Genomic DNA, 23910 nt, shown 5'->3' with positions numbered 1-23910 from the left:
GCTGGGGCGGTGTCAACATTCTACAATTTTAAGACGTTCAAATATTGTGTTTACTGCCATTCATGTTTCTATGCATTATGTGTAATTATTGCTTTCAGAATCAATATTCTATCACTGGCTTAATTTTTGGCCATTTATATTATTTTGTTATTTTTTTTTGTTCTTTATATTTTATTTGTCGCTCCTGCATGGGATCCGCTTGGTTCATTCTGCCATTTTAAGACCATTAAGTACATCTTGGACCCCCATGCCTTCCCAATCCTATGATATCGCTGGATGTAACTAGTTGGCGAGCAACATGAAAACTCGAAATGGGCACTCATGAATGGATACATCCAAGGGTGTACTTTATAGTCAGTAATAAGTCCATTAAGGAATTCAGGAGAACCTTCTTTAAAGAAAGAACGAACTTGCATTTATATAGCGCCTTTCACAACCTCATGATGTCCCAAAGTGCTTTACAGCCAATTAAGTACTTTTGAAGTGTAGTCACAGTTGTAATGTAGGAAATGTGGCAGCCAATTTGCGCACAGCAAGGTCCCACAAACACCAATGTGATCATGTCCAGATAATCTGTTTTAGTGATGTTGGTCGCCCAGAGAGTGGTGAGAATGTGCCATTCAATACAACATGAAGTAGTTGAGGTGAATAGCATAAATGCATTTAAGGGGATGCTAGATAAGTACACAATAGAAGTTTATGTTGAGAGGGTTAGGTGAAGTAGGGTGGGAGGAGGCACGTGTGGAGCATAAACACCAGCATTGACCAGTTGGGCCAAATGGCCTGTTTCGGTGCTGCAGAGTCTATGTAATTCTATATAGTATGGGACAGACTAGATGGACCAGTGTGTCTTTTCCTGTCTGTCACTTTCGTATGTTCATAATCCGGGAGAAAAATTATAGGGGCATAAAATTTTCTTTTAACACTTTTGTTTATTAGTTATAAAAATATTGGAGATGGGGCGGAAATCTTGATTAAGAGTCAAGGATCATCTAATCGGGTTACAGAGTTCTCCTTCCAATTGGCGTGCAAGGATGGACATGTAGGGAGACCAATGGTGTGAGGGCAGGGGATGGGGCAGTTGGAAGTCATGTGATGAAACCTCAAGGAAAACATCCAACTAGAGCTGGCAACCCTACTCCCCACCCCCCCCCCACCCAGGGCTCATTGTTCTTTGAACAATGCAGACCTCTGTCTCTCAGCACAGTCTCCGCAGGTACATAACCTAGTGGTTATGGTGCTGGACTAGCATCCCAGAGGTCGAGAGTTCAAATCCCACCAATGCAAGCTATGAAATAAATAATTGCACCAGAAAAAAAATTACCATGAAAGCTGCTCAACTGGTTCACTAAAGTCCCACCCAGTCTGGGCTATGTGTGACTCCAGTCCCACCCCATGCTGTTGACTCAATGCCCACTTAAGTGGCTCAGCTATATAAAAACGATCACTATGGCTACAAGGGATGGGCAAAAAAAAATGTGACCGTGCCCACATCCTAAGAAAAAATGACTAACAGATGCAAATGAGGTCACAGAGAATGTGGGTGATGCAATTCCAAGGAGCTCAGAGAGGCAGCCTTTGCTGACATGTCTATAAGCCTCCATTGCCGCCGGGACCGTGGGTAGGGCTGTCACATGGTGATCCACATCAGCTGAGGATGGGATTGGGTTCTGCCGTGACGCCTCCATACAACAACAACTTGCATTTATATGGCGCCTTTCATGTAGTAAAACATCCCAAGACGCTTCACAGGAGCGTAACCGAACAAAAGTTGACACCAAGCCAGATAAGGAGATATTAGGACAGCTTGGTCTAAAAGCTTGGTCAGAGGTAGGTTTTAAGGAGTGTCTTAAAGGAGGAGAGGGGTTTAGGGAGGGAATTCCAGAGCTTAGGGCCTAGGCAGCTGAAGGCTCCACCGCCAATGGTGGAGCGATGGAAATCAGGGATGCACAAAGCCAGAATTGGAGGAGCGCAGAGATCGCGGAGGGATATAGGGCTGGAGGTTGTTACAGGGATAGGGAGGGATGAGGCCATGGAGAGATTTGAACACAAGGATGAGAATTTTTAAATCGAGGCGTTCCCAGACCGGGAACCAATGTAGGTCAGCTAGCACAGGGGACTTGGTGCGAGTCAGGCAGCAGAGTTCTAGATGAGCTCAAGTTTACAGAGGGTGGAAGATGGGAGGCCAGCCAAGCTGGCCCGTGGTGCAAGCTCCATCATGCCGCACACCAACTCGGATCCCCGCAAATCCTGAAGTTGAGGACTTTTTTTTCCCCTCTGGTCCTCAGGCAGAAGAGGAAAAATAAAAGACGGAAACTGTGCAGAGCCGAAGCTCGCGGTCCTGTTCCTCTAGCACTCGCTCATTTCTAATGCTGGAGCTGCACTGTTCACAAATTCCATGCTCACACGTGCCCTTCCCTGACATGCAATGAGTCACACAGCTGCTTCAGTCAGTTAGGAAATCTTGGACCAGCTTTCTCCTGATCCTCAGTAGTGCATTCACTGAAATTACACACTGCGCACAATTTAAATCCAGGGTTGGCTGGGAGGAGGTGGAAGAGAAGGAACCAATGAGTCAGGTGCAGAAGGTCGCTCGGCTGTAATTTATCGCCAAGTTCACATTACAGCCATGTTTGGATGGGGTTGCTGTCCAGAGGACCAGATCCAATAACAGACACAGGAGTGGGGAGAGGATGAATGATCACATTATGATGAAGATAGAACTACAGCAATACGAGATCAAGAGTGAACATATCGCCCTACATCCAATCGCTGACTGCACCGTCAACCAGCGTTGTCCAATACCTTAACCACTAACCACACATTGCTAATTGGGAATCGGATGTGGTTAATTGAAATTTCTGATTAATCAAAAATGAGTAATAGACACTGTTGTTGGGTGTGCGATCTCAATACTCATATTCACACGTGTTTGCATGGATACTTTAACCTTTATATGAGTTTGTTGGTAAAATGGTACGGCAGAGTGTGCGAGCGTTTTTTTGATTGTTGAGAGTGCTTTACTTCCTTGGGTACCGAATGGTGGTAGATGTTTGTTAAGTAAACATACACACATGAAGTACATTGACCTGTATTATGTGTACGGCGTTTTCTACTAAAATTAGTGCATGTGGCTAAAACGGTGATGCCGTAGCCTCACCTGTGGCTAGTCAGCGATTTCTATTGGACAACACTGGTGCAAATCCAACAAATCAACATAAAGTAACCTCACCAACCAGGAGCCCAGCTCTCAACTGCCATGCTCTCAAACCCGTTCGAAGATCAGGAATGTGCCATGTGCAGGGATTTGCAGGTATGGAGCCAAGATTGGGGGGAGGGGGGCTGGTTTGGTAAGCAGCCCCAGCTCAACGACTAGCCGGTGGGCTAATCTGGCATGGTCCAGGCTGTGGCTCGTGGGAAGACCTCTCTCGCAACAGAGGAGGTGGTAACGAAGGAAATCACGTAATAAACAGCTGAAGTGCAACAAACGAGTATGAGAGGGCCTTGCTTCACGTTATTTGGCTTAAGGTTTAAAAGGTGTTGCACAAAGTTCCTCCAGCAGAGCTTTCTATTTCACATAGTGGACGCTCTGTGCTGCGACTCAAACCCTGATCTCTCGCTGTGGTGGAGTCAGAGAGTTAGCCTGATCAGGATTAAGCTAACTTAGTCACAACCACCACTTTCCAACAGCACCTTTAAACAGTCTCTGAAGGATGCTCTTTATTTTTGTTAGGTAAGGGTATCAAGGGATATGGAGCAAAGGTGGGAAAATGGAGTTGAAGTACAGATTAGCCATGATCTAACTGAATGCCAAAGCAGGCTCAAGGAGCTGAATGGCCTGCTCCTGTTCTAATGAAAGCAGACTTGCATTTATATAGCACCTTTCACAACCCTCAGGGTGTCCCAAAGCACTTTACAGCCAATGAAGTACTTTTGAAGTGTCGTCACTGTTGAAATGTAGGAATGTTACTATGATCTGTTACAGCAGGAAGGTGGAAGGCTTCCAAGGCAGAAGCTCAAGACACTGAACAACATTGGAGAACCTGTGTCACGTTAATCGCGCAAACGGCAATCCCAGCCCAGCAGGCGAATCCACACAAGGCGCTTGGACTGCCAAAATGCACGATCAACAGCGCATTTTCTGAGCTGCCCGCCGTGCATCATTGACTTTAATTTAACCAGACAAGCTAAGTTCCCTCAAACCTCTTCCCCTGCTCCCTCGACTCACTGAAAATGTCTCTCTTTAAAACAGGGTGAATGAAACACAGTTAAACTCCGCTGCCGTGTCCCCCAAGTAAAACCAGGAGCCTTGAACTCCATCAGAGGGGAGTCCCACAACAGACAGGAGGCGGCTGCAGGTTTCGTACTTTGTCCAACCTGTCATAGTATTGGAGTACAGCGGGAAGGCAGTGGCGGAGTTAGATTTGGCCAACTTGGCAGGAAGAGGACTATGCTGGGAAACTGGGGGAATGCCGACCTACCCAGTCGGAAGGCTGAGCCAGGAAACGCATAGACCTGCAAACCGAATATGGAGGCCGACAAGGTTCCTGGGAACGAAATAGAGGCGGTCCTCCAAAGATGCGTTCGCTGACCTCAAAGTAATTGGGGGGGCCGGGGGTGTCCTGACTCCCCCGCTAGTTTTGCCCTGCGTGAAGGTGGGCGAGAAGTTTCCATATTGCCAGGTATTTTCCATTTAACAGGCTTTAACAGCAGAAAACCACAGGCTGGTCAACGTAGAAACGAGAAACCCCATGCACTACGTCCACTCTAACTCACCCGGCATTACGATTAAACATTCTGTCCTTGCAAATTTGGGTCGTATGCGAAGAGTAATTCAAATTGTATTAACACTGGGGTGAAGTACTGGTAGTTGCAAGTGTTGGCAAGAACAATTTTAAGGGATGAATGGAGATCACACAAGCAGCATATTGATGCAACTTATAAGCAAATATACAACCTTTAGTGTGATATTTCACACAATAACGCACTAAACAAGCACACTAACATCACTTCTACCACTAGGCCCAGCACCCACCACCACATATGGACAATACTGATGTCACAAGGCCTAGGTCCCAAAGCCACGTGAAGACAACACCAATGTTGCTAAGCCCAGGCCCTGCCACCAAATACTGACATCACTGCTGTCACCAGGACCAGGTCGTACAACCACATCGACAATACTGCTGTTACAAGGCCCAATTCCTGCCGACAAGTACCAGACCCATTTGTTCGAGGCTACCAGCTGACAATGAAAACAACAGGTGCAACAGCATTAAAAGTGCATTGAATGTTTCACTTCAGTGAGTAGACATTCCATGCGTACATTCCTCAACTACAAAAGATACAGAGTTTGGTAAGCCAGCACCAGTTTTGACTATTTGCCCAGCTGAAACCTTTCAAATCCAACTCTGTGAGAGACACATTACTTGTGCACGTGCACAAATTACATATTTGTACAGGCAGAAAACAGCAAGTAATCATTACCTTGTTTATTTGGTTTCAACACGGGCTTACGTGTAGTCCTGTCCCCTTTATGCACTATGGAGGCCTTGCTGTATATGAAGATGGCGACGTAAATACCTCCCCACATATTGCTTTGTGGAGCGGTCACATGACTGCTTCCTCATCTCCTCCACCCCAATCTCTCACTTCTCAGATCACATGATCCCAAGGGAGGTGAAGAGTAAAGTCGGGGAAAACAATGAAACAAAGGGAGCAGTGGAAGTTCAGGATCACATACAAACCATGTAGGAAGAAAGAAATAAAGAAATAATTTGCATTTATACAGCGCCTTTCACAATCTCAGGACATCCCAAAGCGCTTTACAACCAACGAAGTAGTTTTGAAGTGTAGCCACTGTTGTAATGTAGGAAATGCAGTAGGCAATTTGCACACAGCAAGGTCCCACAAGCAGCTATGTGATAATGATCAGATCATCTGTTTTTTTTTAAGGCACTGATTGACAGATAAATGTTAGCCAGGAAACTGGGGAGAATTCCCCTGCCTTTCTTCAAATAGTGCCGTGGGATCTTTTACACCCACCTGAGAGGGCAGGCAAGAGTGTTACCACTGAGCCATGGGAAGATCCGCTCTTTAGAGTATTTGTAAAGCCTGTGCGCAGCAGGTGATGGGACAAAGTGGCTGCTATAGGGTTGCCAACCCTCCAGGATTGGCGTGGAGTCTCCAGGAATTGAAGATTAAGCTAAAGGACATGGCTGCGAGCAAACTGGGAGAGAAAAATCATAGCGACGTTAAAAAATAATTGTATGTTTTTTTCATTTTCTTTGAACACTTCTGTTTATTAATTATACAAATACTGGGGTTGGGAAAAAGACTGTTTGACTGACAGTCAAGAATTATCCAACTGGGTAATGAAGAGTCTTTTCGCTTTCCAAATGGCACAGGAAGGTGGGGCATTGTGTGGATGGACCCGTGATTGGCTGAATGTAGTGATGTAAAAGCCCCGTTCACCCACGACTGGCTGCATGTAGTGTTGTAAAAGCTCCATGGGGGTGGGGCAGTTGAAGGCAGGCGGCCACGTGATGAAATCTCCAGGAATACATTCAACCAGAGTTGGCAACCCTAGGCTGTTAGTAACTCCCAACATGACGAGCTCAACCAACCAGAAATGATAAATTCATCCCTGGCATTAGACTTCCCGTTTCACTGTTTTTTGAAGCACTCAGAGTGACCGGTGAGATGCTGAGTGAAAAGAGTGGGCCCCCTTCTGCCCTGGGAGCGGGCCGCTGCTTCCATCAGCAGCAAGGTGGCCAGCAGGTGCTCATTTTGCATTTTGGGCATTTGCACTGCAACATGCAGCCAATCTCACGGGACAATGGGGATTTTACATTGCTACATGCAGCCAATCACAGGTGAACGGGGCTTTTACATTAGCTGAATGTAGCAATCATGGGTGAACGGGATATTTACATTGTGATGTGCAGCTAAAGGTAAATACTTCCTGAAAGAGAAGACAAGGTAAATCAGGAGTGGGGGGGGGGGCGGGTGGTTAGGTGACAATGAGTTTGGGATTTGGAAGCCTGTAGATTGCAGGAGGAAGGGGAGATGGAAGGAGGTGAGGAGCTCCACAGATTTGCGGTCCTGGGAAAAAGAATCCGTTAGAGTAGGGGGCAGTGCGCTATGTCTTGATTCCCTAGAGAGGTATGAAGGTGTATTGGCAACTTAGGAGGTACAAAAGAAAAAATTCAGAGCAATGGTCACGGTAAAACAGATCCTGTGTGTCACATGAATGTTACAGGACTGTTTTACGAGACTCTGGATATCAATTCCTATGACTCAAATTTAAAGATTGGACATTTAACTTGCTGGCGCATGAAACTCCAGATTTAAATTATTATACACACAGCACCAATACAGGTTAGACCAGTGATGCTCGTAATACTGCCCAGGGACCATTTGCAAACCACCTCCTCTTCATCCATGGCCCCCGGTTCACCTACATTACACACTGAATTACAGTCAAAGTGATTCATTGCATGTGAATCACTCTGGGACGTGATGAGATGCTTTGTAAATGCAAGTCCTTTTATTTCCCCTTCAGTAGACTTCCTGCTCCTTGTGCCCTGAGGCCTCTCCATCCGTGTCCCGACTTGCTGTGCAATGTTGACCGGGCTGGGAGTAGGGGGCATTCCCTCGGCTTTTTAATCCCTCTCCTGCAAAAGGCAGGATTATCCAGGATTATCCCAGTTTCTGTACAGTGAGTAAAAGGGACTGCGGCATTCCAAGAGTGACGTCTGAGGAAGACACGGATTTGGATTCCGCCTCTCGACAACCAGCAGGACTGGGTTAGATATGTGAACAAGAGTGTGAGAGCAGGGTAGGGTATTGCACAGACACTGGCGTACTGTGCTGTGTACACAGAGCAGGGTACAGGCATACAGGTGGAGTGCCTAATCACAGTACATCTCAGTGAATATGAGCTACACATCACCAGTCCTATGACTTGGTTAAGGTCTCACCACAGCACTGTTACTCATTAACTACCCAGAGAGCAATTTATTTTCTAAACAGGCCCAGCTAACATCAGCAAGTAGAAGGCAGAGTCGACCTGACCTGGTTTTAATACAGCGACAGGAAGTCACAGCTCAGTGCTCGCTCACACCACTTCATTTCTCATGCAAGAATGTGAGTAGAAATGAAAATCCGGGGGCAGTAAGAGCTACAGGGCAGGAGGGGGGGAGCATTCAATAACTGGCTCAGTTCCACACACCAATCAATGCAGACAGACCAGGAAAATCCCAGGTTCCACCTCCAGTCTGCGCTGGGCTAGGTGATCACAGCCAGTGTAGCATTAGGGACGCTGCAATTAACCTCAGCACCGTGGCCTAAGGAGGGAGTGGGGGGGAATAACCCCAGCCAGGCTTCCTACTTCTGATCACTATCCAACCACTTCTGCTGGAAAGTGTTGGGCAAAGACGGATGGATAGGATGAGGACGGGAGTGGGAGATCAGGCTTGGTTACAATTGTTACCCTGCCCACATGGTCGAATAGCCTACCGACATTCACTGAAAAACAAACACTTGGGTGAAGTACCACAGCACTATCGTCACCTACTGGAACTGCACCCCACCAAACTCATTGCCTCCGAGAGAGGAGGGGAGAGAATGTAGGTAGAGCAGGATTGCTTTTGACCATTCCAAACCATACCTTTAATCAGATTCCACATCACTGCCATCGCTGTACAATCATATTCTAGTTCAAAGAGAAACCAAACTTCATCACACAGCCATCCCCAATATAGCAATCCTTTAATAGTCAGGGATAGGGAGATAAACTAATACCTCAAATACCTCTAAATAAAAATAACTCCATGCACATTCAATCCCAGCCCCCATCACTCCCAGTGCCGCAAATCACACTCGAGCACAAATGCTCAAAATAACTCCCAGCAATTTGCAGAATGTTTGAATATTGGCTCCAAGGTATATGTAACACATGGAGTGGTTGAAGCAGAGAGCATTGATGGATTGAAGGGGAGGTTTGATGCATACATGAGGGAGAAGGGAATAGTGGGATACTCTAACTTGGAGAGTCCAAAATTAGAGGTCATCAACACGAGATTGTCGTTAATAAATCCAATAAGGAATTCAGGAGAAACTTCTTTACCCAAAGAGTGGTAAGAATGTGGAACGTGCTACCACAAGGAGCAGTTGAGGCAAATAGCATAGATACATTTAAGGGGAAGTTAGATAAGCTCATGGGGGAGAAAGGAATAGAAGGGTATCCTGATAGGGTTAGATGAAGTAGAGAAGGAGGGAGGAGGCTCACGTGGAGCATTAACGCCAGCATAGACCAGTTGGGCCGAATGGCCTGTTTCTATGCTGTAGTTTCGATGTAACTCGATATAGGGGCAGGGTGGGACGAGGTAATTAGAGTGGGAGGAGACTCATGTAGAGAATAAACACCGACATAGACCAGTAGGGCCAAATGGCCCATTTCTGTGTAGTTGATTCTATGTAATTATATGTAACTGAACGGCTAAACTCCAGCCCTAGGCTGTAGGCCTCACACTGCTGTAACCTCTAGGTATTTCTTTGGAGCAAAGAAATAGGCCATTTGGCCCAACCAGTTCGTGTTGGTGTATACCCCGCCCCTCAACGCGAGCAAATAGTTGTAATCATATTTACTCACCCTGTTCCCATATCCCTTCAACCCTTTTCCTTCATACATCTATCCAGTCTAAAATACAGACACACAGACAGCAGCTAAATCACTGCATATAACTCAGGTGTTGCTCCATAGTTGTATTTATATAGCGCCTTTAACATAGTGAAACATCCCAAAGCACTTCACAGGAGCGTAATCAGATAAAAATTGATACCGAGCCAAATGAGGAGACATCAGGAAAGGTGTCTAAAAGCTCGGTCAAAGAGGTGGTTTTAAGGGGGGGGGGGGGGGGGGAAAGAGGCGGCGAGGTTTAGGGAGGGAATTCAGGAATTCCAGAACTTAGGACCTAGACAACTGAAAGCACGGCCGCCAGTGGTGGGGCAAAGGAAGTGGTGGTGGTGGTGGTGGGGTTGTGTGGGGACAAGAGGCCAGAGTTGAAGGAATGCAGAGTTCTTGGAGGGTGTAGGAGGTTACAGAGATAGGGAGGGGGGGGAGACCATGGAAGGATTTGAACAAGAGAATGTGAATTTTAAAATGGAGGCGTTTGGGGACCAGGAGCCAATGTAGGTCAGCGAGCACAGGGGTGATTGGAGAACGGGACTTGGTGCGAATTAGGATAGATACGGGCAGCAGAATTTTGGATGAGCTCAAGTTTATGGAGGGTGAAAAATGGGAGGCCGGCCTGGAGAGCATTGGAAGAGTCAATTCTATTCCAATATCAGGATAAGTTATTTTTATTTAACTGCAATATTCACATTTTGAAACCTGCCTCAGTTAGCCACCTTTATTTGTGCAGACTGCTTTGCTGAGGCACAGTTCCACAGACACTGGCTGTTCTCCAGTATTTAGCCCGACACAGCCATTGTTCATGTATGAGCTCAGACAGTGTGTCATGGAAGCAATGCAGCCAAGTCCAATCCTACACTCACACTTACGCAGGGGACTCTGGATAGTGAGCAAGAGCAGGTGATTTCCTCCGCCCCAATTCAAGGGTGATGACGCTAAATGCAGTGCCCCCTGACATCTGCCCCAGGTAAGACTACAGCAAAAACTTGCATTTATATAGCACCCTTAACGTAGTAAAACATCCCAAGGCACTTCACAGAAGTGTAATCAGACAAAATTTGACACCCAGCCACATAAGGAGATATTAGGACAGGTGACCAAAGGCTTGATCAGAGATAGGTTTTACCCAAAGGTTGCTGACACTGCTCCTTTCCTTTCTCCCCCCCGACTGCGTAAAGGTGCTTCCGGGTTGAAAGCGCTGAGCCATTTGGCCTAACAGACCCGAGGATTCACTCGTGGTTCATGTCTCCATTTTAGAATTCTCATGCTTGTTTTCAGGATCACTTCACTCCTCCAATTCTTACTTCTTGTGCATCCCCGATTTTCATCGCACCACCATTGCCGACTGTGCCTTCAGCTGCCTGGGCCCTAAGCTCTGGAATTCCCTCCCTAAACTTCTCCACCTCTCTCTCCTCCTTTAAGATGCCCCTTAAAACCTGTTGTGGAGATGCCGGTGATGGACTGGGGTTGACAATTGTAAACAATTTTACAACACCAAGTTATAACCTTAAAACCTAGGCACAATCAAGGTCCACCTCAAACCGGTCGGTTGCCATGGTGAGGCACAGGGCCCTCTGCGGAAGGGGGCTCCCGAGGCTAACTGCAATGAGAAACAAATGCAGGCGCCTGTATGGTGAGACGTGGAAGGAGACGAGTTGCCCTGCTGATGGATCTGAATCGCTTTCATGCAAGCGGCCTGCGAGCCTCCCTCCCATTGTGGGTGTTGCTGCGACTTTTCACCTCCATGGTACAGGCCAAACACTTCAACACTGCCGCGCACAGCGAGCGAAGACACATAGCAGGAATCTCGACACTGAAGAGCAAAAGGGGACTTCTCCCCCTTCATTCAATGCTCGGCAATCAAAGGAGAGCAAACAAACCACCCAAACAAACATTAGCCACCCAAAGGCCACAGGCCTATACTACACCGTTAATTAGTAGCTTCAGCAACTGGGCAGCTAAAACCAGCTCCTTTACTACAAGCAGACCACTCCGTCTAAAAATACATGCACTATGAATATCCTGGAATATTTTTAAGCACTGAACACACTCAGCTACTTTAACCCTCTCCTTCCATACCCCCGCCCAATTATCATGACCTGTAAACTATGCTTTCCACTGCTCACTTTTCTTAAAATGAGTCTCGACAGGCAGTTAGCACTGATTCTATGACCCTTTGGTTAACTGCAGCATCTAATCTCCTGCTCCCCTCCCTCCATTTTCTCCCCACCTGTCCTAATGCATTCAAAGTTCATGGGTGGGGCTCCCTCAGTGCTGCAGAAAACAGGCGCCCTCACCACTGTGGAACAAACCAGGAAGATCCCAGTTTCAATACTCAGGCTGATCTCAGCCAAGGTGCTAGGAGGGGTGGTACAATTGTTCTTACCGCCCTTTGTGGCTAGGCAGGGAGAAAAAGCTCCCGATAACTATCCAGTAACTTCCATTGGAGTGTACCTGTGAGAGCATAGATCAGATGGGTAAGATATGGCATCGGATGTGATGCTCCCACGGTTGAACGGGCTGTCGAAGCTCACATGAAAAGAAGACACTTAGCAAGAGAGCTGAAAAGCAGTCAATGCCCGCAGAACCGCACCCAAGAGTCAATGTCTTTGGAGGGGAATTGGGGAAGAGACTGGGAAAACAATACTTCCAGTTTTAAGTGGTGGAAGCACCGATGTTTCTCACCAGACTGTCACACCGCAGCAAGGCTAGTCACTGGAGAATTTACTCCAAGAGCAAGAGAGGACTGATAATTCACAAGGGACCAAGTCTCCAGTGAGGAAAGGTCTTCCCCACAAGTACATAATTGACGTTCCTTTACAGGGCAACTTGCTGCAGTTTTAAGGACGCACGTGGAAGTTAGCAACCAATGGCACCTGAGCACTGCAAATAAAACATGATCATCCTTTTACTTTAAGGAATCAGTGTTCACTGGCCAATGACTGCGCTTAGGAAGTCTCATTCATTAGCATGTGGTGATAGCTCAATATCGTGCCAACACAGTGCCAGAGAGGGCACGGCTTTGTGCCCTTGACCCACTCTCACGACTGAGGTGAGGTAAAAAAATTATGAGTGCAGGGCAAGGTACTCCTCACAGAGATAGAGGAGATAAATATAAATTCAGAGGACAAGTCAACTGGGACAGCTGTCTCAGACCTCTCAATCACCTGCCTGTCTGCTGCGGGGTGCCCGAAAAGGTTGGGGGGGGGGGAAACAAGATTCTTTCTGTGGCTCCACTGATAAATGCACTACCCAGTGAGCCAGGAAGGTTCCAGGTTCAATGCCAGGTCTACGCTGAGCTAGCTGATCTCAAGCCAAAACCGGAGTTGGGATGCTACAATTGGCCACAGAGAACCCGGACTAAGGTCTGCTCCTCTAGATAAGTCACCCGGTCCGGATGGGATGCATCCTAGGTTGCTGAGGGAAGTAAGGGTGGAAATTGCTGTGGTACTGGCCATAATCTTCCAAACAATCTTAGATACAGGGGTGATGCCAGAGGACTAGAGAATTGCAAATGTTACACCCTTGTTCAAAAAAGGGTGTTAAGGATAAACCTGGCAACTAAAGGCCAGTCAGTTTAACCTCAGTGGTGGGGAAACTTTTAGAAACAATAATCCGGGACAGAATTAACAGTCACTTGGACGAGTGTGGATTGATTAGGGAAAGCCAGGATGGATTTATTAAAGGCAAATCGTGTTTAACTAACTTGATAGAGTTTTTTGATGAGGTAACAGAGAGGGAAGATGAGGGCAATGCAGTTGATGTGGTGTAAATGGACTTTCAAAAGGCGTTTGATAAAGTGCCGCATGGTAGGCTTGTTATCAAGATTGCAGCCCATGGAATAAAGGGGGCAGTAGCAACATGGATATAGAAATGGCTAAGTGACAGGAAACAGAGTAGTAGTGAACAGTTGTTTCTCGGACTGGAGGGAGGTGTACACTGGTGTTCCCCAGGGGTCAGTGCTAGGACCACAACTTTTCTTGATATATATCAATGACTTGGACGTAGATGTACAGGGCACAATTTCAAAATTTTCAGATGACACAAAACTTGGAAGGGTAGTGAACAGTGAGGATAGTGATAGACTGAAAGAGGATATAGACAGGCTGGTGGCATGGGCGGACACATGGCAAATGAAATTTAACACAGAAAAATGCAAAGTGATACATTTCGGTAGGAAAAATGAGGAGAGGCAATATAAACTAAAGGGCACAATTCTAAAAGGGGTACAGGACCAGAGAGATCTGGGGGTATGTGTACACAAATTGTTGGAAATGGCAGGGCAGGTTGAGAAAGCGGTTAAAAAAAGCATACGGGATCCTGGGCCTTATAAATAGAGGCATAGAGTAGAAAAGCAAGGAAGTCATGATGAACCTTTATAAAACACTGGTTCGGCCACAGCTGGAGTATTGTGTCCAGTTCTGGGCACCGCACTTTAGGAAGGATGTGAAGGCCTTAGTGAGGGTGCAGAAGAGATTTACCAGAATGATTCCAGGGATGAGGGACTTTAATTACGTGGATAGACTGGAGAAGCTGGGGTTGTTCTCCTTGGAACAGAGAAAGTTGCGAGGAGATTTGATAGAGGTATTCAAAATCATGAAGGGTCTAGACAGAATAGAGAGAGAGAAACTGTTCCCATCGGCAGAAGGGTCAAGAACTAGAGGGCATAGATTTAAGGTGATTGACAAAAGAACCAAAGGTGACACGAGGAAAAACTTTTTTTTTTTTAAGGATCTGGAATGCACTGCCTGTGGGGGTGGTGAAGGCAGATTCAATCATGGCTTTCAAAAGGGAACTGGCTAAGTACTTGAAAGGAAAAAATTTGCAGGGCTATGGGGATAGGGCGGCAGAGTGGGACTAGCTGCATTGCTCTTGCATAGAGCCGGCGCGAACTCGATGGGCTGAATGGCCTCCTTCCGTGCTGTGATCTTTCAATGATTCTATTTTATCCTGGTCTCTATCCGCTCACTCCCATTGGGAACGACATGCCTGGACGTCAGGTGAGGCACTGGAGGGCTGCCACAGATCTGTGCCCTACCATGAATTAGCATCTTCAGAAGAGGATGGGAGAAAATTGAGGGCGGGGAGGGGGGGAAAGAGAGTTCCTCAGATTTACTTGTACTTAACCGGCATCACATCACAATCCAACGGGCCTTTCAACAACCATTGATATCCATATTCAGAGCTGCTTTCAACATGTAGTTGAAATTATCACACAAAATGAATATGGCAGGAGCACTTCAGGTATTAAAACAGAAGTTGCTTGGAGCCTGGTCCTACCTCAGAAGGAGTCAGCAAGAAAGATTAGGAAAGACCCCCAAACTCTCCAGCTTTGAAATGAGCTGTATGAACGGAGGACCTTGCAGAGGGGAGACGAGGTATGGATTGGAATGGGAAAGATTAATCCTGAGCACTATTTCAAGATAAACAGCAAACTGGGAAAAGGCAGATTCGGGGCTGTTGTCAGGGTGGGCCTGGGCCTCTCTTCATACAGAACGATATCTGGAGTGCTCCTACTGAGGCCACAACTCTGGAGTCATTCGAGAGAGTTAGGTGGTGTGATTGCAGGGGGGGTGGGGGGGGGGGTGGAAAGAGGAGGCTCGTAGGTCTCTATAGCAGAATGAGCTGATTGGCCTGCCCATTCTGTACTTCTTTGTATGCTGTGTCCTCACAAATGACCTTTCAGCCATTACATTCTGTTCTTTTTAAATTCAGATTGTTTGTACTTTCCTACGAGAGAGAATGAAAGGCCCTCACCCAACGAAGTCTGACATTTTTAGTGAGGGGGAAAGATGTTGGAACAATGCTGACTTTGAGCTCCTCTGGCATTCTGTGGGCAATTCCAGCGTCTGCACTGTGTCAGCTGTTAACACTACTCACCAAAAAGATACACGTGACCTACGTCAAACACACATTCAACTCACGCAATCCCAAGAAACGTGCCAGAATCCCTAGTGGTGTGGGCAAGACCATCTCTCTGTTCTATACTGTCCTCAGTTAGCTATAGGCTCAAATTAATCTTGAGTTGTCGCAGTTTGGTTTCTTATATCACGCCAAAGACAACATAACCATTTCACAAGTCTTCTCACCTCACAATCTAGATTAAAAATCTTTGCATGCACTTCCGGTCTACAATACAATACAAGGTGGCGGAAGTTATGCTGCAGCTATATAAAACCCTGGTTAGACCGCACCTGGAGTACTGTGAGCAGTTCTGGGCACCGCACCTTCGGAAGGATATATTGGCCTTGGAGGGAGTGCAGCGTAGGTTTACTAGAATGATACCCAGACTTCAAGGGTTAAGTTACAAGGAGAGATTACACAAATTGGGGTTGTATTCTCTAGAGTTTAGAAGGTTAAGGGGTGATCTGATTGAAGTTTATAAGATATTAAGGGGAACAGATAGGGTGGATAGAGAGAAACTATTTCCACTGGTTGGGGATTTTAGGGGTAGGGGGCAGAGTCTAAAAATTAGAGCCAGACCTTTCAGGAGTGAGATTAGAAGACATTTCTACACACAAAGTGGGGTAGAAGTTTGGAACTCTCTTCCGCAAACGGCAATTGATACTAGCTCAATTGCTAAATTTAAATCTGAGATTGATAGCTTTTTGGCAACCAAAGGTATTAAGGGATATGGGCCAAAGGCAGGTATATGGAGTTAGATCACAGATCAGCCATGATCTTATCAAATGGCGGAGCAGGCACGAGAGGCTGAATGGCCTACTCCTGTTCCTATGTTGCCACACTTTTTCCACATTTATAATGGAAACTGCCTATGTAAACTTGTCACGCTGTAATTACACCTCCTCACCACCGGTTGTGCAGTAGCACCTCGGTTTTGTGTCTCCCAGCTCCTGGTCTTGTACTGCAGAGGAACTTCCTCTGCACCGACTAACTCTACATCTCCGCTTCCCAAATTGCCATTAATTAAATTGAAGTATCATGTAAAAAATAAAAAGTACGTATGAAGTTAAAATGGGGATTGAATTACATCTGCGCACCCTGCTCCAATCGTCCCCTGCCCTCCAACTCCAAATGGAGTGCAGTGACAGCCTGGATTATGTGTTCAGGTCTCTGGAGTGGGGCGTGAACCCACAATCTTCTGACTCAGGAGGTGACAGTTCTACCACTGAGCCATGGCTGACACCTGAGGCACAAATCGCAGACTCCAAACATCAACCATTCTAACCTACTGAGGAATCACCTGCAGTGATTTCATACACACCACAGCAAAGGGGCACAAGCCAGATGCAATAAAGCTAACTATGCAATGGGGTTGCTCTCGAATGTAATTGTATTATAAGAGAGATTGCAGCTCCTAAACTATCCTTCATCCTAAAGGTCAGAATGAACTGCTCTTCAGTCCACTCTCAGCGCTTGCCAAGAAAATGCCAGCCATATTTGCTTTTGGAAGTAACATACGAGCCCCATCTCTCTAACTGACGCTCATTCTTCACTTCTTGCTTTCATTATCCAGCCAATCTCTTTGCAAGAGTCCTTGAAAAGCACCTGTTATGTAGTTAATGGATTATAAAATATTGCCTCAAAACTCACAACAGTAAGGTGATCCTGAAAGTAAAAGTTGAACAGAATTCAAAGATCGTCAGGTACGTCTGGGATCATAGGAACAGGAGTCGGCCATTCGGCCCCTCGAGCCTGTTCCGCCATTCAATTAGATCATGGCTCGTCTGTACCTCAACTCTTTTTACCCGCCTTTGCTCCACATCCCTTGACACTCTTACCTAACAAAAATCTGCCTATCTCAGTCTTGAATTTTCCAATTGAACCCCCAGCCTTTTTGGGAGAGAGTGTTCCAGATTTCCACCACCCTTTAGGTGACATCACTCCTCAACGGCCTAGCACTCCCCCACATAGGAAATAGTTTCTTTCTCTCTCTCTACCCTATCAACTCCTTTAATCATCTTAAACACTCGATTAGATCACCCCTTAATCTTCTATACTCAGTCTGCCTCCCACTAAGATCTGCTGTAATGTTTGGCGAGTGTGCCAAAGGAGTCTCCACCCCCAGCACACTCAGGCTCAGCTGTGATTCCCCTCCCCTCCTCAACTCTGCCTAATCCAATAGCTTGTTGGCACTTACTGTCTAGGCTCACACGTGAAGAACAGTCACTCCAGTGGGATTCTAGAACCAACCGGCAATCACGAGACTGCCCCCCAAGCCCAGCCTTTAGGAGAAGAGGGGGAAAATCCCCTTCAGTAACAGACTGTTTTACACAGGAGATTAATCGGACACTTTTAGTTCAACCACTAGTGGCCCTAGGATTTGGTTGTGAAACCTGATGGTTAAAGATGGATGATGACAAGGTGCATGGAAAGCCTTCGACTGCAGTAACCTTCACTAGCACAGTGGTCACCTGAGACATTTTTCCTTTCAGCTTTCACTTCCTTCAGCCAAGCCAGTGAGATTCAAACTCAAATCAACCTTCTCTTTTACTCTGTCATGTTGTCTCCCATTGAAATTCATTTTCTCTCCACCACCCCCCGCCCCGCCCCGCCCACCAAAACTCTGGAACTCATTACCTTCCAGAGTCCTCCTGCTCTCCTACAATCTACAGATTTTTAAAAACCCAAACCTAAACACTAACTCATGATTCTTCTTTTGTCCTACTCTTTTCAGCCTCCGTGCCACCCTGAACCACAGGCCTTGGTAGCGACTTACAATAGCGCATTATCCACGTCTTTCGGATTGCTCAGCCCAGGTGACACCTCTACCCTTTTTGTGCAGAGGAAAAGCGGGAAGCTACAGGCTCAAACCTTTGTGCATTTGCCAATGTGCCATGGATCAGATGGGGCAGTAGACCCTTGCTGGAGATGCTTGAGGTTTTGCTTAACAAAAAAGTTTTTAAAAATATATATTGGAGGAATTAAATCATTCATCATTTCATTATGGGTTTTTTTTTTAAATTGTAATATGGACAGTTTCCATAACAACATACCCTGTAGTTGCAGTTTCAGTAGAAAACTAACCACGTGGGAGGAGAACGGTGTCAGTATAATGAAGAGGAATCTATCCCACTAATTCCCATTATACAAAGGAGGGTGCTGCAGATGAGGTGCGTCTTCCGCAGGTGCGAGATTAGTGCAACACTGACAGCCCGGGAACACCTGCTTATTTTTACTGAGGCTTCCTAACCCCCCTTCCCCAGGTGACCTTCCTAGTGATAGCAACATGCGCTGCTGTTGTCGTCACGTCACCACGTTTGCAGGTCGCTGTTCTCTGCGGTGACATTATGACTTTGCCCCTCCGCTCTGGCCAAAATGGCACAGCCAGTCTGTAGAACAGCTGGCCCATCCAGTTTACAGGAAGACTGGCTGCACTTTAGAAAGATTGACTTGCTTTCCCAAAACCCAGGCTGCGGCAGAAAATCACCTTTAGCGTATTTACCATATTGGCACTGGGGCTTAATTGGATAAATTATGAGTACAGGTTACATAAATTCAGCTGGTTTTCAAAATCCCTCCATGGCCTTGCCCCTCCCTATCTCTGTAACCTCCTCCAGCCCTACAACCCTCCGAGATCTACACGCTCCTCCAATTCTTGCCTCTTGTGCATCCCCGATTTTAATCACTCCACCATTGGTGGCCGTGCCTTCAGCTGCCTAGGCACTAGGCTTTGGATTTCCCTCCCCAAACCTCTCTCTCCTCCTTTAAGTCGCTCCTTAAAACCTACCTCTTTGACCAAGCTTTTGGTCACCTGTCCTAATATCTCCTTATGGTGTCAAACTTTGTTTGATAACGCTCCTGTGAAGCACTTTGGGACGTTTTACTCCGTTAGCAGCGCTATATAAATGCAAGTTGTTGTTGTATTCCCTTGAGTTTAGAAAGTTGAGGAGCAATCTGATCGAGCTGTTTAAAACGATAATGGGATTTGATAGGTTAGATAGAGAGAAACTATTTCCACTGGCAGGGGAATCCGCAACAAGGGGGCATAATTTTAATTAGACCCAGGCCATTTAGGAGTAAAATCAGGAAACACTTTTTCACACAAAGGGTGGTAGAAATCTGGAACACTCTCCCCCGAAAGGCTGTGGATGCTGGGGGGGGTCAATTGAAATTTTCAAGACTGAGATCGACAGTACCTACCAGTACTTCACCCTAATGTTACACAGCTCAAAATGCTTTCTCCAGACACAACCCAAACAAATTTGGAAGGACAAATATCTACAGGGTTGTACTTACACAACAGGACCGCAAATACTTGGTGTTCCTACACTGGCTACACTCTACAATGCAAATACCCTAATGTCCAGGGAACTGACCCATGCAAATACCACCAGCTTCAGCACAGTAAATGCAAGAACCAATCCAATGGCAATGAAAATACATTAACCAATAGCATCGGCACAATAGAGAGATTTTTGACACCGTGGTTAGACTGTATCATAACACACTGGTTCCATTTTTCATAAACTCTACACTCTTCAGTAAAGAGAGCTCAATAGGTATCAGCCAGAAGGCAGACGCGCCAGTTACACTTTCTGTCAGCACCTCAAGATGTAGAACTCGATTATAAAGCACTCTTCACCGTTAATCCCAGAGAGATTTACATTTTCCAAATGGATAACCTCTCTCCGAGTCAAAACAGAACCCGTGCAATAAATTACTCACGGAGAGAACCTCCCGATGTCAACGATTCAAATACAGTTTGGTTTGCATTCTGGATCTTTCTACAACTTTAATTATATAGCACCTTTAACATATTAAAACATCTCAAGGTGCTTCACAGGAGCGTAATCAGACAAAAACAGATACCGAGCCACATAAGGAGACTTTAGGACATGTGACCAATAGCTTGGTCAAAGAGGTAGGTTTTAAGGAGCGTCTTAAAAGGAGGAAAGAAAGGTAGAGAGATGGAGAGGTTTAAGGAGGGAATTCCAGATCTTAGGGTCTGGACAGATGAAGGCACAGTCGCCAATGGAGAGGCGAAGAGAGTGGGGTATGCACAGGCGGCCAGAATTGGAGGAACGCAGAGTTCCCGGAGGGCTGTACTGTTGGAGGGTCCCTACAATCTCTATACAAAAGGAGATCGGCAAGTGTAAAAAGTACCTCATAGTTGTACAACTGGACACAGTATCAAAATTTCACATTCTTCTGAACTCCTATTGAAACAAAATGTGCAAGGTCTATAAATGGAGACTGACAGGAGTAATCTCATCAACAGATACTTGGTATCACACTGCTGCAAAAAATAGATTAACACGCAACACTGGGAGCTAAGCATGGTCAGACTCCAAACTGTACCAGCACATAGCACATGCATCATTTTCATACCAAATCCTCCACTTGCAGTCCATCATTTGACAGGCACATGTGAGCTAGCATAGCTGATCTCCACACACTGCTAAAGGGAAGGGCTATCCCCTCAACAACAACAACCTGCATTTATATAGCGCCGGGAGGGGTCGAAGGAGAGCCAGCAGACAAGGGCTGGTTATTGAACTATGTGTGACAGACCCAAACAGGACAAGTCAACCGCTCCAATTAGTGGTGCTCCACCACCAGATTCCTCATTTAAATTAGGTGTCAGCCATGGCTCAATGGTAGCACTCTCTCCTACAAGTCAGAAGGTCGTGGATTCAAATCCCACTCCAGAGACTTGAGCACAAAATCAAGGAGGACACTGTCGGATGTGCCGTCTTTCGGATGAGACATTAAACCGAGGTCCCATCTGCCCTCTCAGGTGGACGAGAAAGATCCCACGAAACTATTTCGAGGAAGAGGAGAGTTCTCCCCGATATACTGGCCAATACTTATCCCTCAACCAACATCACTAAAAAACACATTATCTGGTCATTGTCACGTTACTGTTTGTGGGACCGTGCTGATTGGCTGCCATGTTTCCCTACATTACAACAGTGAGTAAACTTTAATTGAACTGGCTGTACAGACTTTGGGACATCCTGAGGTCGTGGAAGGCACTATACAAATGCAAGTCTTTCTTAAATTGAAGTCAAGACTTCATTTTCTCTCCAAGTCACAGACTGCAGCCATTTACTCTGCTACTCAGCATCAGCCAATACCAGTCTTGAGGTAATCAGTAAGGGCCGAGATCAGGCAATCCCACAATCCTGTCTGTCAGATACCTCCTCACCAGGTATGTGTCACGTGGGCAAGTTTTAAATCATTGAAACATAGAAAACAGGAGCAGGAGTAGGCCATTCGAGCCTGCTCTGTCATTCAATATGATCATGCCTGATCCTCTATCTCAATACCATATTCCCGCTCTCTCCCCATACCCCTTGATGTCTTCTGTGTCTAGAAATCCATCTATCTCCTCCTTAAATATATTCAGTGACTTGGCCTCCACAGCCTTCTGTGGTAGAGAATTCCACAGGTTCACCACCCTCTGAGTGAAGAAATTTCTCCTCATCTCAGTCCTAAATGTCCTACCCCGTATCCTGAGACTGTGACCCCTCATTCTAGACCCCCCCCAGCCAGGGGAAACATCCTCCCATTTACAAAGTATTTTAAATTAGTTTCATCACCTTGCCCTACTGAATTAACTTTAAAAAAACCTATCAAAAAAAGTGCTGATCAGATTGGGATGGATTACCAATCCCAATGGTACAAGGCAGCTAGACAGAGTGACACAATTACAAAAAGAGTTTCTCTCCTCCCCCAAGGAGAATCTCAGCCTGTATTAAACTGCCTTAAACCCTAGCAACTCCTGCAACAAAAACTGAAAATGCTGTAAACACTCAGCAGGTCAGTCAGCATCTGAGAAGAGAGTTCAGGTGTAGACCCGCAGTCTGCTGAAACATTAACTCCTCTGTTCTTTCCAGATACTGACTGACCTGCTGACTGTTTCGAGCATTTTCTAACTGTGTCACAAATCTCTTTAACATTGGTCGATCAAATCGGTTTGAAAGTCTAACTGCGGGAAAACAGCACAATAGGGATTGTGCAGCCCCAGATGCTAAAATCTGCTGCGGCAAGAAGAACGACACTCAGTTTAATCTTGGTAGTCGAGCTCCCTTCAAAAACTCCAGCACAACCTCCAAAACAACCCTGTCCCAGATTGCGAGACTCTCTCTTTAAAAAGTTTCACATTTTCACAAGTGCTCGTTAAAAAGAGAGAGAGAGATAGATCAATAATTAATTAACCAAGTAATCTTTAGGGGGTCAGTTAAGCAGTAAGTGTATTGCTTATCTAACACAGTTGTCACTGGGCTTATTTAGCATGCTGGTATCAATACAATAGGGGCAACAAAACACCCCACTTTAATGGGTGATGATACCCTTTCATGTGCCACTCAAACCATTGCTTTAAATGAGTCCCACTGCCAGTAACAGACCAGTGCCCAGCAACAGACCTGCACCCACCCCCAGTGTTGGCTCTCTGCAGGCACAGCCCAAGCTTTGGGGGTGGGTGGGTTGCACCCGGTGCTGCTCACAGTGGGCACAGTGCAAACACACACACCCGGATGGCTCACTCTGGATGCCAGGGCGAGTGGGCAGCGCTGCCCAGTCCGACCCCTTCCAAGCTCGGGGAGTTCACAAAACTTGCACCGGCTGGAGGTCACTTTGAAGCGGCGGCCTCCTCCCGGTAGCAATGATTGGGGGGCGGATACATTTCAAAGCTAAAAGCCGGGGTGGCAGCTGATCAGAGCGGAATGTGAGCGGTGCGCTGGCCGCCCGCCAGGGAGTGGGGGGGGGGGGGGGGGGGGAGAAAGAGAGAGAGAGAAGAGGGAGCCGGCAACCCCGCTCCGATTTAAAGGGAAACTCCGACCCCCCCCCCGGGCCGGGCCGGGCCAGCCTTCCCCTCACACTGCGTGTACCTGAGCGGCGCTGCACCGAGCGCTTCTTCCCCCAGCCGCTGCAGGACTGTATCCGAGACCGAGCCGTGTCTCCCAGCCGGCCGCTACATCCATTCCACTCGCAGCCGCGACTGCGCTGCTGCAGCTGCGGCCGGAGATAGCCAACCCCTCCCCCCTCTCCCCTCCCCGGGCAACCGGCACCACCAATCACGGCCAGGCTCCGTCACTAACACCCGCCCCCCGTGCTGCCAATCACACACGGACGTCGAATCAGAGCTGAGATCCGTCGCAGCAACCCGCCTTCCCGGCCGTCAATCACAGCAGACGGACCAATCACCGTCAGGAACCATCACTGGGTTCCGCCCATAAACCGTCAGTCACAGTCAAATATCAAATCGCCTTTCCGCACCCGCCCGGCCTCCGACCCAATTGGCT

The 23910-nt window shown here is 46.8% G+C and overlaps 1 protein-coding gene across 1 annotated transcript in view; it reads right to left on the bottom strand.

Moving 5' to 3' along the window:
- dag1 (dystroglycan 1) overlaps positions 1-23631 on the bottom strand; it is a 112977-nt gene extending 89346 nt beyond the window's left edge. Inside the window, exon 1 of the mRNA XM_067998991.1 lies at positions 23497-23631. The gene's annotated coding sequence lies outside the window, so the exon portion shown is untranslated. The remainder of the gene's footprint in view (positions 1-23496) is intronic.
- Positions 23632-23910: the final 279 nt, after the last annotated feature.

Source organism: Heptranchias perlo, chromosome 17, assembly GCF_035084215.1.
Source record: "Heptranchias perlo isolate sHepPer1 chromosome 17, sHepPer1.hap1, whole genome shotgun sequence".
NCBI lineage: Eukaryota > Metazoa > Chordata > Chondrichthyes > Hexanchiformes > Hexanchidae > Heptranchias > Heptranchias perlo.
Note: the sequence above shows the minus strand (reverse complement) of the source record. Positions and strands in the feature narration are given on the sequence as shown.